Here is an 18,519-nt window from a genome sequence, read left to right as displayed (position 1 = left end):
AAGTGTCCCACGTGACTTCCGTTCAGGTGTTACAACCAAAATATTGTGTTCTTTTTTCATCTCTGCTGTTCGTGCAATGTTTCAATGTTTCTGCCCAATTTTACTCTCCAAAATTTGATTATATTTGGATGACAGACCACATTATGAAGTCGCCCCTTCCGAATTCTATGTCGTTGTTAATAATGGGAAACGAGTGAAACCAGGTTTCAAGAATCGGAAATTAGGAACTGAAATGCATCGATTTCTTTCCAGGTAATAATATTAACACCAAAAATCTGATATTTTGACAGTACAGTAAGAGGGCGTCAGTGGTTATATTAGATTTGTGACAAGGGTTCTTGACTGAACCGTGATATAGGACTATAACCTGTAAAATATACTGCTTATAGATTTTTTTTTCCTTGGTACTACAGCCCCAGTGGGCCTAGGCCTACCTCCATGAACTTCTCCGTTCACTTCGGTTTTTCTAGATTTTACACGTTCGATAGGACTCCTTGGGCGGGTGATCAGCTCGTCGCAAGGCCTCTACCTGTACACAAACACAGAAAAACGCACATATACACACAAACACCAATCATCCATGCCTTGAGTGGGATTCGAACCCACGATCACAGCTTCAGAGCGAGCGACGACAGTGCATGTCTTAGACCGCTCGGCTACCGTGACCGGCGCTTTAACTGTTACATACCTCGTAAATCACCCTGATATCTATCCCGTCGTCTTTAAAATGAAAATCTCCTTATTTTTCTCACAATATTTATTTGTGGGTTTCGTAAGATTTACAAAATAAACTGCAATTCTTTATGTTTAAAACCTTAATAGTTTGGTCTTTGTAGTGAAGACGTAAAGTGTTTTCTGTGTAGAACAAATTGGACTTTTAAACTGCATTTGTATAAACTTCATATTGCAAATGATTAGACGAAATATAATCTGACATTATTAGTGCCGCTGAAAGAATGTTTTATAAGCTGAAGAGTAATCCAGTGCATTACTTCTGTCTTCTGTGTAGTACCAATGTTAATTTTCTGGGTTACGATGTCTTGTAATTATTCAAATGGTACCAAACTTTCGAAAGGATGTGCTGCCCCTAATTTCCGTATGAAAGTGTATCTAACTACCAAAATACACGGCTTCATATCCAGCGGATTATAATCTTTATATTTACAGCCGCGATAATCTGTAATTCCGCTGAAGATGAACACGCATTTTACGATACCTGCTTAAGATTGGAAGCTGAAAGAAGTTAAGACCTCGAACCGGAAGAGAAACAGCCATCGAGATACCAGAGTCCGGTACAAAAAGATAGAGAAAGAAATGAATGGCATGTCAGCACTCCATTGTGCCGTGTAGTATTGTAACTCATCCAATTCTGACCAATCATTATCTCGCATTTCCTATTGTACTGTTAGTGAAGATTCTCTGACAATGCAGTAAAATACATTTTAACTTTAGTTCCATTTAGCTTAGTAAAGATGAAGCAACCTGAAAGCTTAATGGGTACAAAACAACGAAACAATTAGTCATGTTCAGCGAAGGCGAAAAAATAGGAAAATATACTTTTAATGAATCACTTGAACCGTTAGTTTTTCCACGTCTTGTTGAACAGAATAAATTCCCTTCGTATTGTATCGGTAAATATAGATGTCCCATATCCCTGTATATTCACCACTTCTCTGTGTATGAGGGCGTCGACCCACACACGGACGAGTTTGGCTCATTGGAATACAAGCCGAGTCGGACTCGTCCGTGTATGGGCCTCCTTACGTGCCGGCCGCCCTTTGACCTAGTACTCATTTCTGTTAGAGGCTGAATCGACCCCAGGGCCATAGTGTGGCTGGAAGGGTTAGGTCAAATGAAAAATCCACCTCATCGGGCCTCATAAAATTGTGCTTAGTTAACTAAGCACAGGGAGAATTTCATTTTCTTTAATGTTATATTTTAGCGTCCTGTTGCACTGATTTATGTCCATGATTTATTCTGACCGTCTTACAGTGCATACATCTATTCACCTCACTCTTCTCTCTTGCACTACATGTTTCAGCACCAAAGTGCCATCTTCAGGTGCTTTTTAATAATTAAAATTTATCATTATATATGACGAATATATATTTTAGCCATTTTAGTATAAAGACAACAAGGCATGCAATGAAATAGTTCGACGTACATAGAAAAGCACCTGAAGATGGCACTTTAGTGCCGAAACATGTAGTGCAAGAGAGAAGAGTAAGGTGAATAGATGTATGCACTGTAAGGCGGTCAGAATAAATTATGTTCAATTTCTTTATTCGTGGAATGTGGTAATACTGAGTTCAACTGTTACACCGGCTACTAGTGGTCCTAATATAGCAGTCCCCTCATGATAGAGGAGCGTACAGCATTCTCTGCAATGATAATGTGCAAGGCAAGGAAGTAGAGCTCCATCATTCATATCTTAGACACTAAATGGATGTGAGTAGTCAGCTACACGCGCCGGTCGCTTTACCCCAGGAACCAGCTTAGATACCCAGATAAGCCGCTGTTTGGGCCCCAGAGTCGGTCTGTGCGCAGAGGAGAAAAAAATTCTTGCCCCTGCTGAGCGTCGTTAAATAAACCGAATATACATATACGTATGTAAATAAATATATAGCCTTGCGCTTCTTCAAACGTCCTCAAACTCTGTTAATTTTTTATATTATTGGAACAAATTGCGAATTTAATAAAATTACGCGCAAAGTACGCTGACCTGACTCGACTGTTCGGCGTAGACAGCTGATCAAACTGGCGGGCGCGGGCAACTCGCCCGCCTTTCTGCTCATAGTAAGCGAGTCGCCCTGGCGGGACAGGCGTGCTGCTGGTAAGCATGGCTGGATGTCAGTTGTGGGTCGCTAGTCAAAGCGGGCGGTTCGCTAGCGCGCGTAAGCATCACAGTGTACCACTAAGCGCGGCAACTGCAGACACTGCAGAGGCGGGAAGGACCTGTAGCCGCGATGTTGGGCGATGGGGCAGACAAACCACCGTATTAACTCTCGTTCCAGCCTGCCGTCCGAAGTGCACTGAACTGTGTGTTGCGTATGTGAGTGTTTGACCTTTACAGAGGTCTAGTGTCCAGTGTTTACACATACAAGTTTATGCAGGTGTAGTTTGAAGAATTTGGCAAAGGATTATTAATATTAAGGTAAGTATTCTCATTTGAAATCAGTAAATACCTTTCATTCAGTGCTGGCTACAAGGTTTTCTGTTGTCATTTTCATAGTCATGAAACATTTTGTCTCTTAACGTCGATGAGCAGTTACATTAAAGCTGTGACAAATAGTTTAACAATGCCGTAGCAATATTAATATTATTACGTAGCGTATGAGATGAGAAAGAACCTGTTCGAACCTCAGTTCCATCTGTCCCTTGGTCTACCTACCTCTCTCTTCCTTTTCTCTTGGACAGTATGATATGATTTGTTTTGGAAGACGCCCCTAATTCATTCTATTCAAATCCTCTTGCAAGTTTTTGTTACATATTTTTATTTTGTCCGCGGTCGCAGATATCTGCAGGTATGTCTACTTCCTCGATATGACATTCTATCCCCGCTTGTTTATCCCTTCACACCTCAAACGAATTTCATCTCAAATCTCAAATCCATGACCGTTCATTGTACAACAGAACAAGAAGCGTTAAGTATTTGTTAAATTTTCATTAATTGCCCCATTTTACTTCCTAAATAATATTCATTTCGTTGTTCCAGTTATATTTTCGTATTTAGCTAATTATGCTGTTTATCTGTTAACAATACTTTGATCCTTACTTTGTAAGGACAACAGAACAAGAAGCGCTAAATATTTCTAAAATTTTAAATAATTGCCCCATTTTACTTCCTAAATAATATTCATTTCGTTGTTCCAGCACTCGAAGCACGGGTTACTCTCTCTCTCTCTCTCTCACGTACCCAGAATGTGGGCTGTATAGTAGCATTGTATGACTTTACCATTGCCTCATCGCATGAATGTACTTTCATAAAAAATGTAAAATTATGGCTTTTCTGCTGTAAATCATCATCATAATCATCATCATCGGAAAAACAGCCATTTGTGAGCCATCCTTAGAAGATTCAGCCAGATTTGTAGAACATATGGTTGTCACTTCTTTGGATTTCGCAAAAAAATATATTTTTAAGGAGCGAAGTCATCAGCCTTGCCTCGAACCCCGAACGTGGAGGAACAGGTCTCGGTATTTATGTCCACCACTGACAGAGCTAGAACAGAGCTGGAGTGGAGTAATCTAGCCGGTTCCTAGATGGGATCAGTGTTAATACTGTTCGAACATACTAGTTTTTCTCAGTCCCTCCAGAAATGTAGCGCAATATTGCTTACAGGTCCTCCATCCCCTGCTTCTACATTTTGCCCTCCACGCTGTGTACCCTGAGCTACTGAGAGCGAGGTTAAATAAACCGTAAAAGAGCAAAGAGAGAAAGATACTGCTATTTACTACATGAAAAGTAATTTAAACGTTCGTTATCTGTGTTTCAGGCAGACTGTATGCTTAGGAAATTTATGTATTGCAGCGCCCATATATACATGCCGTATACATAAGTTAGTATTGTAATGAAACATAACTCTTCCGTTATGAACTAGCGTCTGTCTACTAATGACGCCGTATCTCCATTGTTTAGCTCGTCTTATTTATTGTGGTAGTCCTGAAACAAGAGTTTGCGCAGTGTAACACTCTACTTTCTGCAATAAAACTCTGGACTCGCCTTACATGGTGTCAAATGCCACTGCCTTTATAATTCACGAGCTGAAGTGCTGGGTTTTCCCTTGGGACATGGCTGCTTTCCTTGCCACGACACATGATACGCGTAGCGTGTAAAACCTTGGAGAAGGCACACGGACCATATTCAGAATCTCAGTAACTATATACAGTGGGCTGCGCCATAGCTCAAGCGGTTAGTCGCTGGCTTCTCACCGCGGCGGCCCGGGTTCGATCCCGGGTCTCGTCAAGTGGGATTTGTGGTGGACAAAGTGGCGCTAGGGCAGGTTTTCTCCGAGTACTTCGGTTTCCTCTGCCAATCTTCATTCTGCCAATAGCTCCACAATCACCCTCACCTATCATCTGGGCCCGGTACAATAGGCCAGAAGTGGCCGCAGAACAAGGGACTTAGTCCCACCCCACTAGCAATAAAAAAATATACAATTTGGGCATCAAAATTCGTACTGCGGCAAGAAACCCAACTACAACATTGAAAATGTGGTAGCCTATTTTGGGATGTGACACCGTGTAGCCTAATAAATAAGGTTTTTTTTTATTTGTTTCATTCTGGTCCGTCACACTAACAATATCATGAGAAGTTAAACAGTTACATAAATTGTAATAGTAACTTACAACTGTACTGATGTAAAGGTGTTCCTCTGATGATGGTCTCTGAAGACCGAAACATCTAAGGGTATAAATAATTGGAGGTGTAACTCCATGCATTCTTAACTTCGGTGTTGCTTAAAGATGAGTGAAGAGCTTCACGTTCCGGTTACTTTTACATGGGAAAGAACAGATATCCATTGAATTGGCAGGGTGTGCCCCACAGAAGGTCTGGAAACTGTGTAGAAGGGAAAACTTTCTGTCCCAGAAGTCGTGTATAAGCACAGAAAAATCTTAAAAACTGACTACCACGGCCCAAAACAATGAAAATAGTTTTTTATATATGGGCCCGGAAGTGTTTCGACAACGAACTAGAACCATTTGAATGTGTTCCGGCAACGGTAGGATTACAACTGTGTTTACGAAAGTGACGTAATTTAGTGACATTCAGAAGGAACCTGACTTAAGAGTGGCTGATATGAATGATTAATTCATTACCGAATCAACAGTTTATATAAACTAATTTCACTGTTTAGTGCCATATGACTTACCCTCCAATTTCTGTAATTCTTTCTGGGATATCTTGCATAAGGATAGTTTTCTTAATTGCAGTGCATGTGTTGAGTTACGACAACAGGTTAAATAACAGGGTTCCATGAAGCGTAGATTGATTTACATCTCCAATAAAATACTGTAGTCTACATATCTGAATATCTAACTGATCCAAGAAAACATCTTCAGGCCACAGTATAAATGATCGAGTTATTAACAACATCCATGTCAATATTTATGATAATTATACGCTCCACAATAAAATTATAATATTTTAAAACGGATCGTAAAGAAATAGGTAGGAGATTCTTGGCTTGGTTCATTAGCTTGCGAAAAGGAACAGTGGAGGGGTCCTATGAACACGATAATTAATTATCACGTTCCATAAAAAGGTCAGCAATTTCTTGACTGGCTGAGTAGCTATTTACTCCTCAAGTAGGATCGCCCTTCTTAGAGTTAATTACTGTATACTGATAATTTTTGAGGAGTGATCAGTAAGGAGATTTGAAATTCTCATGAGAATTAGTATGAAGATTACGGTATTCTGTGATATGACACCGTATAATTTGGTAGACGGACGTTAATATTTTAGATGAATATCTCGTCTCAATCTTCACGAGAGAAGACGAGGATGAAAGCAGTACATTCCATGAAGACGTTTTCACCCGTCAATCAAACTAAAAGGAGTCGCATCCCAGGGGACACCCTACTAATGACCAATTATACTTCTTACTACGAGCGTATGTTACATATTTCCCAAGAAGTTCTTTGCAGTTATAAATCTCACGCGTGCGAATACGGAACCGTTTCTATCGTAAATAGCAGGTGAAGCAAAATTGCTATTTGCTGAGGTTGTAAGAGTACGCAGAATTTCTGTAAGAATTAACAGTGTAAATATAAATAAAACTAAAAATAATAAACTCCGTGGCCGTTATTCCGCAAGCGAACTATACCGACCGAGCGACCGCCGCTTGTCGGTGAAGTTAGTGCCAACTTTTGCGTATAGAGGGTGTCACGTGGTCAGCGCAACGGACCCCCACGGCCGTTAATCACTGTTTTCTAGACCTGAGCCGCTACTTTTCCATTCAAGTATCTCCTCAGTTATCCTCACGTCGTTGAGTGGATTCCGTTACAGACCCACTACTTGTCAGAAAATCTGGTATCGCCGGGATTCGAACCCGGAATGTCTGAATATGTAGCCAGGAACTCTGACCACTTGACCACAGAGGCGGTCATATATATACTTCAAATAATTGTCACGTGCTTCACCATTAGCATCTGCACTGTTCTTCTTTATGAACTGAAATATCAATCGTAAAATAATTAGTTCAGAACACGGAAATCTGTAGGAATGAATTTAAATGCATAATGTGTGGGTAAGTCTTCATTTCAACGAGGTTAGTACGGGACTGTAATAATGGTGCTTTAAGGAGTTAATGTCGAAAATAATGTTTCCATTTGTAACCACTAAAATGTTAATTAAACGTTCTATTAAGCAAATTAATTCATTGTGTTGCACAGTCTTGCGGTTTATTAATGCCGTTTAACACTGCAGATGGAGAGGTGCCCCAATTTTACAAGGAAAATGGCCACTTCTAATGGAAAAGTACATAGATTGACTTCTTAACCATCAGAAAGTAAATGTATGGGGATGTACACTGTAAAAAACAACGTTATCTTTCAGCAAACTGTTGGACATCAGTAAAGTTACTGTACAGGTACAGTTCTCTCTCTCCTTAAATACTTAAGCACTATGCCATGAAGATATGTGGGGAGTGGAGGTATAGCTCCACCTTTCTTGACCTCGGCATCAGATGAAGATGAGTGGTCAGCTTCACACACCTGTTACTTTACTACCAGAGAAAGGGTCACAGTATCCAGGAGGCTGGGTGAGCCCCAGAGTCAGTCTGGATGCTGTGAAGGGGAGAAATATCTTGCAATCGGCCCCGGGCTGTCCAGCCCTTAGCCTGTCACAACACTGACTGAGCTATCCCAGCTACAGAATAACCTAAGTGACCGAAATTGTTTTAGCCAGGTATCGAATTTAATCCTTTGGAAGCCAAAGGAATCTCTGAAATTTTTGTCATTTCAAAACATAATTTGGTGTCCTTTGTATAAAATGAAGTAAAGCTATCTCTGTAGCAGGCCATGAAGGCCCATAGGGCTGTGAGATGTTGAGGCCTCCACATTATCTAGACAGTCGGCTCAAAGATGGCGGTAAGGTTGTCAGCCTTACGCGCCGGCCGCCCTTTACTCCCCACGAAACTTATTTAATTAATTCCTGGTACTCATTTCTGTTAGAGGCTGAGTCGACCCCAGGGTGCGGCTGGAAGGATTAGGTCAATTGAAAAAAAAATCCAATGACCTCATCGGTATTTGAACCCGCGACCTTCCAGGATGAATAATGTCCAGAAGACACATTTAAAGTTTTAGGCTTACCAAGTCTGGTTCCATAAAAAAAAATATATATATATACTAACTGAATCATAAATGTCGCCCCATAGCTCAAGCGGTTAGTCTTTGGCTTCCCACTGCGGCGGCTCCGGTTCAAACCCGTGTCTGTTCAAGTGGGATTTCTGATGGACAACGTGACGCTGGGGTAGGTTTCCTCCGAGTACTTCGGTTTCCCCTGCCAATCTTCATTCCGCCAAATTCTCCATCATAATCACCCGGGGCAGTACAATAGGCTAATCAGTGGCTGCCGTGCCGAGTGAACCCAACTGGACTCCCCCCCCCCCCCACTATTCGAATTTAAAAAAGAAATGAATCATAAAAACGAAAAACCTGAATACTTTAAGAAAAAGAATTAAGATTATTTTACTTGGATAACTCTAACAAATCACTTTTATATGTGTCACAATTTTTCATATATCTGAAACGCTGCAAATTCAGAAAAATTATTCAGCGTTAATGCAAATACAGGATTGGAAATTGCGACAACTAATACCCTTAAGAAATTTGTGTATATCTTTCTGTGAATTCTAATTTAGTAAGTATATTTCAAGGTACGCGGGTTCAAAAACCCGGCGGAGGTCGTGGAATTTTTAAGGGCGGAAAAATTCAGGGAACAAGTCCTCCGGGAGGGACTTTAAGCCTTGGGCCCCGTGTCGTAGATTTACGGCACGTAAAAGAACCTCATGTCTCTAGGAGACCTCTGAGCAAAATTAGGCCAAGTTTCCCGCCCAACTAGTTTCCAATTCCTCCGGTAGATGGGGGAAGTATCAGGTACCACTGCCAGAGGAAGGGGGACCTCTCTGACAGAAAGGAACTAAAGTATTAGATACCACTGCCAAGTAGAGGGTAGAAACCTTGTTGGCAGAAAGGGACTAGGAACCTCTGCCAGAGGAGGGACGACCTCGCTGAAAGAAAGGGACTAACTATTAGATACCACTGCCAGTAAGCGGTTGGAACCTCGCTGGCGGAAAGGGGCTGATAGTAAGCACCAGTACCGGTAGGGTATGGAAACAGTAGAAATTAAAGGGGGACGCACAATGGACCAGTAACCGGTCTAAGTGCATGGGGAAACCCACCCCCTCAATACGGAATAGTAAGTATATTAGATTTAGGCAATATCAGACCAAAATCCTGTACCCTACCAGAACTGGTCGAAACAATTAATCTTTAGAAATGATGGTTAATGACTAGCATACAAACTCACACAGGTGACGTCACAAACTGCGTTCAGTGCTACAGACATGAGGCTCTGTTTAAACATACAAGGAACATGTTCCTCTTGAATATTGATCAGTTTTTTTCCTAGTGCACACAAATTACTTATTACTTAACTACATAACTGCAACTTAATTTGAATTGTTTGATGATGGAAAGACACCTTCTCAGAACCTATGAACGTCCGTGCGTGTGGAAGCCGATGACAGTGAGAAATGACTAGAAATGTTTGCCCTTTCAAACAAAAGTACTTCATCTGCATCACAGATGTTAGCAAACTGACTCAGACTTTGCTCAATTTCCTTCGCATTTGGAATTAGCTTGTACACAGTAGAAGAGTAAGCCTTGTACGTTTCAACCCAGATTGAAGTTCGAAAACTTATNAAAAGGTTAATCAACTCCGTCCAGTGTAACTAATATGTTTCTTTCTTTCTTTCTTTCTTTCTTAATCTTTCACCCTTGACACGTTTCGGTCTGAGAGACCATCTACGGAAGGATATATCAATGCAGGCAGAAACTACTATTACAATGTGACTGGGCAGATTATGGTTTTATGGACTGTGTCCTGGATCTTTAACCCTGGAGATGAAGGGCGCAAGTACTTCCGAAACGTCGGTGTCTATCTATAAACTTAATGACGTAACATAATAAAGTCCTCCTCTCAATTTCTTCGCATATGTTTCCATGCGTGGCATATTTCATAACCTCTTAGTCGGTCTTCCTCTTGAATATTTTCCGTTTAGTTTAAATTTAAAATATTTCTTCGATACATAAAACGAGTTCACACTATCTTCTTCTGTTATTTGTTAATTTATCTTCTAAAATGTTTAATTTTAAAGTCTCTGTAATCATAATATTTGTCTGAAATAGCAAAGGAAAAGCTTTTAAAGTAATATTAAGTCTGGTCTCTGGGGTAGGATCTTTCAAGCTGGATAAGCCCGATTAATGTCTAATGAGCAGAGAGTCAATGACGTGAAGGTAGACAGACGCGCAGTCGCAGTGAATATTACGAGTGTAATCTGCGCTCAGTTATGCTCGGTCGCTGGCCGCTTTTTTCCGCTCAAGTCACATGAGACTAGTTCATTGCAATTCTGATCTCGTTCCAAACATGGACGCTGAGCGCACTGCTGCACTCACAATATATACAGCACCAATGGGTATTGTGTTGTGTCGTGTCGTGTTAACACTGTATGCATTAACGGTGTACTGTATCTCAACTGTACGAAGTATCAGTTCGCCGGTAAGGTTAACTGATCTGCTGTTTATTTGTTTAAAGCACACTGGCTGTTATGCGTAACACTTGCTTTAACAATATACTCTACGTTATTGGTACACTTTGCATTAATCCGCTCCTTATGATTCTCAAAACAAACTGAATTATTTCTGTGAATATCATTAACAAATTGATTTTTATATTGGAGACGCCGTGTTTTCCTGTGACGGAAGAACTGAATTTTTAAATATTATCTAGAATATTTTCGTGATTTAATGGTAGAATAACAATTGTCGGAACGCCCACTCAGGGTTACTTCGGTAAACTGCAGGATCGAGAACACGTGACGCTCAGAAGGCAGGGGACTTCCCCACATATGAAAACAAGCCAAAATTCGACAACAGAATGGCAGCAGATGAAGGAGAAGTATGGTGAAGAACAAAAGGAACAAAACGGGGGAGGATAAAATGGGAACAACTAGACGAAAAGGAAATTAGGAAGCAGAGGCAGAACTATAGAAGGAGGAGGAACAAGGATAAGGGAGAAGAAGAGTAAAAGAGGAACAAATGGGAAGGAATAACGAAAGGAGACAAAACACTAAGAGGGATGGAAGAAAAATGGTAGGAAGAAGAGTGGAAGAAGAAGAAAGAAGAAGCGAGGGAAGTATGAGAGTGGTGGAAGAATATAAAGAAGTGAGGAGAGGAAGAGGAATATAATGAGAGTCAAGACAAAGCTGCGCGGGAGAGCGGGAGGAAAAGAGCGGAAAAAGTATAAGAATATATTCACAGAAAATTTTACATTTTATTCCGGAGAGTCAAAATATTTTAAAATTAGGCGAGAACGTAGCCATAAACGAATTCTGGTAAAGTAATCGTTAATTGATTCTAATGCTAAGGTACCTGGTTCGAATTCGGAAATGGTACGTAAGACCTGTCTGATATAGTCTGTAATTTTCCATACTCAGTCCGCATGAAACAGACACTTCTTCGCAACCTGTCAACTACATTTTTATCTAAGACATTCAGCCACTATGCTTTATATTTATAATGAAGTACCGTAATTACGCTTTCAATTATAGAGGGATTTCTTTTTTACTACCCCTGTAACAGGCCATGGAGGCCCATAGGAATGTGAGACGTCGAGGCTCGGAACATTTTTTAGACAATCAGCTCACAGATGGCGGTGAGGTTGTAGCCATACGCGCCGGCCGCCTTTTACACCCTCCAGGAAGTTTCCTGGTACTCATTTGTGTTAGAGGCTAATTCGACCCCAGGGCCATAGTGCAGCTGGAAGGATTAAAAAAAGAACTCTGTGATTTTAGTCCGCAAGCGAACTATACCGACCGAGCGACCGCCGCTTGTCGGCGAAGTTTAGTGCCAACTTTTGCGGATAGAGGGTGTCGGATGGCCAGCGCGACGAATCCCCATGGCTGGTAATCTCGGTTTACTAGACCGCAGCCGCTATTTCCTTGAAATATTTCCTCAATTATCCTAACGAGACTGAGTGGACCCCGTTTCAGACCCACTACTTCTCAGAAAATCTGGTAGCGCCGGGAATCGATCCCGGAACCTTTAGTTCTGTAACCAGGAATTCGCACCACTAGACCACAGAGGCGGTCCGAATTATCTAACGGATTTTATAATAAATATCCTAAGTCTGTTACAAAATTGTGGTATATGTGGGCTTACATAGCATCTGTGGCTTAATCAGTTCAATGTTTTGGCGTCTATCGTGCGATTTCTCGCAGCTGAGATCGGATCGAGTGGGATAACGCCGTCAGTCGTCTCACTACGCCAGTGGCTTAATGCAGTAAGTTCTCTTGCGTTTATTTTTGCTTTGTTTCCTTCCTCACACCAATAGCCGTGTCTCGCTACAGTAGTTTACCATTTAACAACAATTTTGGTGTGATGTTTCTTTTTCGTTTCTCGACGTTATTTTAAAATGTCCACTTAAATTATTTCAGTAAAAATGGTAAAGTTGTCCCTGCGCTTAACTAACTAAGAACTACACCATGAAGACGTATGGGGGAGTGGATCTCAGTTTTGTGTAAAATGTCTGTGCTTTTCAAGATCTATTTGCCATCTGCACAACTTTCCGGACAGGTCAAAATATTAAAATTTGCAGACTGCTCTTTGAAGTAAATACATGCACAATAGCTAAGAATTTAGGTATTTTTTTTTAATTCGCATGATGGGGGGTTGAGTCCAGTTGGGTCCACACGGCACGGCGGCCACTGATTGGTCTATTGTACCTGCCCCGGTTGATTATGATGATAGAGAATCTGGTGGAATGAAGATTGGCAGGGTAAACCGAAGTACTCGGAGGAAACCTGCCTCAGCGTCACTTTGTCCGCCACAAATCCCACTTGAACAGACCCATGCTCGCACCCGGCCGCCGCGGTAAGAAGCCAGCTACTAACCGCTTGAGCTATGGCGCGGCCAGGAATTTAGGTAGCATCCAGAAGAAGGAGCAACTGTAAATGACGTCATTACACTACAGTAAAGGCAACTTTGAATGCCACACACCAGTTCTTCTGCTATCTTTTGTCCTTTCCCTATTCTTATTGGTGTATGAAAGGTAAAAAGCTGTCACTGTGCTTGATGAGGGGACGGGGGATCAGACCCGTCGCAAGCCCACTACCTAACGGAAACAGAATAAACACAGACATCCATGTCTCGAGTGGGTTTCGAATCCACGATCAAACTGATCGAGCGAGAGAAGATATTTCACCCCGTTTCAGACCCACTCACATAGAGAATCTGGTGGAAAGCAGTCTTCTGGGATTTGGCACCGTGTATATGTGGTGTTAACCGACGTTTCGGAGGAACGTATCGCCTCCATCTTCAGGGTAGAAGGAAAAAATATAAGAAATCCGCAAGCGAAGGGAGCGTGAGAACCGGTTAACACCACATATACACGGTGCCAAATCCCAGAAGACTGCTTTCTTCAAGATATTTCATGCTTTAGACTGCGCGGCCCCTGCGATAGGCAGTAAGAAACTAAACTGAACTTAAATATAGATCTACTCGTTGGTCACGATGTGGGATTTCTGTATTTTAAACCAGGTACACGTGAAGTACTCACTCTAAAGTAAAGGATTAATTATTCAACCTGTGTTTCCTTAACATTTAACATTTTCCCTAGAAAACTTAATGAAAGCATTGCTTTCCGTTATTAACAGAGTTTATATTCTGCATGGTTTTGCTTATGAAGCAGCCACTGATCCCTGCCATTATCATCATAACACGTAGGTAAACAAAATCATCGCGTGTTTCAGCAGCCCCAACTCTTAATGCCGCAATTAGGTGGAAGAAGGCTGATGTCTGAATGTTGCGCTGTATTGGAGGGGTAAGTGGAGGAGTGGTAGGGCTATAATTTACGCCTAGGACTAGCTGTTCTGTTCGAGACTGAAAACCTTTTTTCTCAATACAGTCTTTCTCCAACATCAGGACTGAAATTTTGTAATTAGTAACACCTCTTTTTTCCATTCAGCTCGATGTTTAGGTGTGTAACCATTCTCGCAATTGTCTTTGGCTGTTGGAATGCGATATATGTGTTTATAGATAATGGACCTATAAGCAGAGGCAGCGTTATATTCATGTTCCATCACGTTGCATCAACTTTTATAATCATTTTTCTCGGGTATATTCTTTTGTGTTTGAACCAGAAGAGTGCACTACTGTTCGCTGTCAAGTCGAGGGGGGTGAGCTGAGCGTGGCATTAGCAAGAGACAGAGAAATGAGAAAAACCGACATAATTTTAGTCTCAAAACAAGAAGGAAAAGGACCGTTTTCAAAACCCACGTTTATGTTGAAAGATCATACTTACTTAAGGAGCTGAGCCCTTCTTGAGGAGAAGCCAATTCTGCAGCTACTCAAGAATTTCCCAGCATTTTATGGAACCTGAAGGTTCATTACCGTGTTCACAAGAGCCATCCACTTGTCCCTATCCTGAGCCAGATCAATCCAATCCACACCATCCATCCTATCTCTCTAAGATCCATTTTATTATTGTCCACCCACCTATGCCTTGGTCTTCCCAGTGGTCTCTTTCCTTCTGGCTTTCCCACCAATATTCTATACGCATTCGTCTCTCCCATTTGTGCTACATGCCCTGCCCACCTCATCCTCCTTGACGTGATCATTCTAATTATACTTGGAGAAGTGTACAAGTTATGAAGCTCCTCATTATGCAGTTTTCTCCAACCTCCTGTCGCTTCAACCCTCTTCGGTCCAAATATTCTCCTCAACACCCTGTTCTCAAACACCTTCAATCTATGTTCATCCCTTAATGTCAGAGACCTTCACACCCATGCAGAACTACAGGAAAAGTTATAGTTGGAAGATAATACGGCATGAAAAAGCTTGATGTAGGCTGGGAACGTGTGGAAATAATTTATTGGGCTAATGATACGGACCAGTGGCTGTCTTGTAAACACCCGTGTGGACATTTCGGCTTCCATCAATGGCAGGGGATATTTGGTCTAGCTTAGCAACTGTCCCAAGGATGACTGTGTACCATGGAATTAGATGAAAGACATTTCAGTACATAATACAGAGTCACTAAATAACGTCGCAAAGAGCCGTCTGAAGATACCAAATAACGTGCTTCAAAATTTCCGGGATTAGCGGCTTGAATTTAACCGCAGTTTTGACGGAGGGAACAAGTTGAAATAGACCGTAGTACAGTCTAACATCTGGAGCCGCACATTCAGTAAGGAGTAAATGGAAAGTTTATCCTCAAAATCAGGATTATAGAGATTATAGCATTTTCGTATACTGTAGTGTAATGCAGCAGCAGGTTCTAGAGTAGTCAGCCTTCCCAGTTTTGAATTCAAAGTTCTTATGGGGATAACAGAGGGTTGCATATTTTGGGGTTACTCTATGATGGTGGATTTATACATTATCCTGATGAGGATCACTTTTGTAAACTCCTTCATCTCCCCTTCACTGCTTACTTTGAAAACCAATGAGCCAGAACCAAAATTAATTTTCTGCTTCCTTCAGCGAACTTGGTTTAAACTTGGTGATCCATCATCTCTGGGAATGCTGCTCATCTTTGCAGTCTGTGCCGCGCTGTGGCCAACTGGGTACACATGTTGCTGCGAGGGGTAGGAGAGACCCACTCTGCCCTGTACTTTATAGATGCAGCGAATCATTTTGGAAAGTCTGTAAAAATGTAAGCTATACATGATACTACGAGATGTGACACCGTAAATTCTGGTAGATAAATACTCAACGTTTCAGAAGTATGAAATGACGCCATATTAATTGAGAATATAATGTAACATAGACATAATGTTGATGCGGAATTTATGTTTGCGGTGAATCGAATCTGTGGGGGTCAGTGAAAACTCTTGGTTTAAGTTTATATATGATTTTCTGGGATGTAAGACTGTGTGATTAGATATAGTGATAGCTATAAACCAAGTTACACGGCGTCACATACGTCATGATCTTGTTACCAATGCCAGAACCTCAAGCCTCGTGAGGTTTTGTTTGTTTCACACGTTATTCAGAGACTCTTTATTATTGATAGATTCTATGCAACATTGAATGACGCGCTGACAATTCCGTGGTCAAGTCGAGATTCGTAACCGCAAAACCTAAGCATGAACACGGCGTTTTTGATTGATACTTCTATATCATCGTTGTTATTGACCGAGCTGACCCCATGGAACAGAGAGAACTTACCCAGCTAGCCACTGGTCCAAATCCTGAAAAATTTTAATAATGTTCACATTCTCAAAACCTGTTCCTTTAAGACCCATTCTTGCGTTATTCTTCTGCGCGGGCCGCGCCATAGTTCAAGCGGTTGGTCGCTGACTTCCCACCGCGGCGGCCCGGGTTCGATCCCGGGTCTGGTCAAGTGGGATTTGTGGTGGACAGAGTGGCGCTGGGGCAGGTTTTCTCCGAGTACTTCGGTTTCCCCTGCCAATCTTCATTCCACCAATTGCTCCACAATCACCCTCGCCTATCATCTGGGGCTGGTACAATAGGCCAGAAGTGGCCGCAGTACAAGGGACTTAGTCCCACCCCACTAGCAATAAAAAAAATATTCTTCTACGCAGGCCTGTTTCTCACAAGTCATATCTGTCGCTATTTATTTCTGTAAATAAAATGACTGCATTTGTCATTTCACATAATGCTTCATTCAGTCCCAGCCCTTCTAAAATTCGCTCTTGGCCCTTAAAATGTCTTATATAAATGTCACGTGGTCCTGTCGACGAGATTATCCGAAAAGCGCGGTTTATTCACAATTAACATGCGTTTGTGTTTATTATGTGCTTTGGATAACTACCTAAATATCTTGTTAGCATGACGAGCACAAACCACATGTAAACTGCTGCAGTCAGGTCACAAGTCTGATAATTATTTTCCTCGAAACTTTATGAAATTCTGTGAATGAATTTCGAAACATCATTCTTCATGCAACAGTGGGAATATCTTAAAAAGTGGCCTGCAGATTTGCTATTTGTACTGCTTTGCCTTATATGAAATGCCCATTGTATATGGTGCCATAAATAATCCGTGATAATTCGTCTGTTAGAGTCATTACAAGACTCGGGAATGTTACGGCTAGTTTTTATGTCTCGTGATTAGGATTAGGCCGAACCGAATTGACTGGCTGTCTCTCCCTCTACCGCCTGCCTGCCTTTGGTTCCAGAGCCGGCCTCGCTGGCCATAAAATCCTTGGCAGTGCCATGTCGCTGACACCCTTTCATATTATCGACCGCTCTTTTCTCAGCCTGGCCAAGAAAGTGCCACACAGCAGAGTGAGTTTTGCAGTGTGTTGATTTGTATTTCTGATTTTTGTTGGTAAGGCCTTGTTCAGATTTAAACGGAGAATTAATGTACTCTAAGCGAGGTGTCCAGTAACTCTCTTTGTCCCTAAGTGATTAAAATGGGAGAAATTATAATTTTAGCTCTTGTTTTGTATGGGTCTGAAAATTATCTCATGTTAAGAAATTGACACAACTGAGGGTTCCGATTTTGAAAACGTGTAGCGTTGAGGAGAAATCTGCTGCCTGAAAATGTAAAGCCAGTGAAGCCCAGATGAAGGTAACACTTTCCTTAGAAAGGTCAGTGTCCACATCTGCTCGGTGTCACAATCTACAAGGCCACAATCCGAAGATTCACGGACTGTTGAAACCTCAAATATTACATAGATTTTAGAGTGTTCTAAAAACAGGCCTCTGAGAGAAAATTCAAATCTGAGAGAGACAAAGAGACGAGGTTGAAGTGAATTATAGAATGAAAAAAGAACTTCACCACTTGGATTCTTTGCCCAAAGTTATCAGGATGTTAAAATTGAGAATAAAATAGACAAGGAATATAAAACGCGAAAATGGGGATGGGAGAAGCAAAGAGAATTATTATTCGGAAAAACTGAAAGCAAGAAAAAATCTCCCTGGACTGTATAGTCCGCAAGCGAACTAAACCGACCGAGCGACCGCCGCTTGTCGTCGAAGTTAGTGCCAATTTTAGCGGATAGAGTGTGTCGCATGGTCAGCGCAACGGATCTCCAAGGCTGTTAATCCCGGTTTTCTAGACCGGAGCCGCTATTCCCTCGAAATGTCTCCTCGGTTATCCTCACAGGCTGAATGGACCCCGTTCCAGACCCACTACTTCTCAGAAAATCTTGTAGCGCCGGGAATAGAACCCGGGATCTCTGGATCTGTAGCCAGGAAATCTGATTACTAGACCACTTGGAAATTCTGGACGTGGATAATAATAATAATAATAATAATAATAATAATAATA

At 41.5% G+C, this 18,519-nt stretch overlaps 1 protein-coding gene across 2 annotated transcripts in view; it reads left to right on the top strand.

Annotated features, from left to right (window-relative positions):
* LOC111861505 (MOXD1 homolog 2) overlaps positions 1-18,519 on the top strand; it is a 272,739-nt gene that overhangs the window by 48,357 nt on the left and 205,863 nt on the right. The window contains exon 1 of one of the 2 annotated variants that reach the window (XM_023846149.2): positions 2,848-3,154. The exons of the other annotated variant lie outside the window; for it this stretch is intronic. The gene's annotated coding sequence lies outside the window, so the exon portion shown is untranslated. Of the gene's footprint in view, positions 1-2,847; positions 3,155-18,519 lie in introns of those variants that run through there. 2 annotated transcript variants of the gene reach the window in all.

Source organism: Cryptotermes secundus, unplaced genomic scaffold (assembly GCF_002891405.2).
Source record: "Cryptotermes secundus unplaced genomic scaffold, Csec_1.0 scaffold909, whole genome shotgun sequence".
In the NCBI taxonomy this organism is placed as follows: Eukaryota; Metazoa; Arthropoda; class Insecta; order Blattodea; family Kalotermitidae; genus Cryptotermes; species Cryptotermes secundus.
The sequence above is the reverse complement of the archived record's forward strand: the minus strand, read 5'-3'. Positions and strand labels throughout refer to the sequence as shown.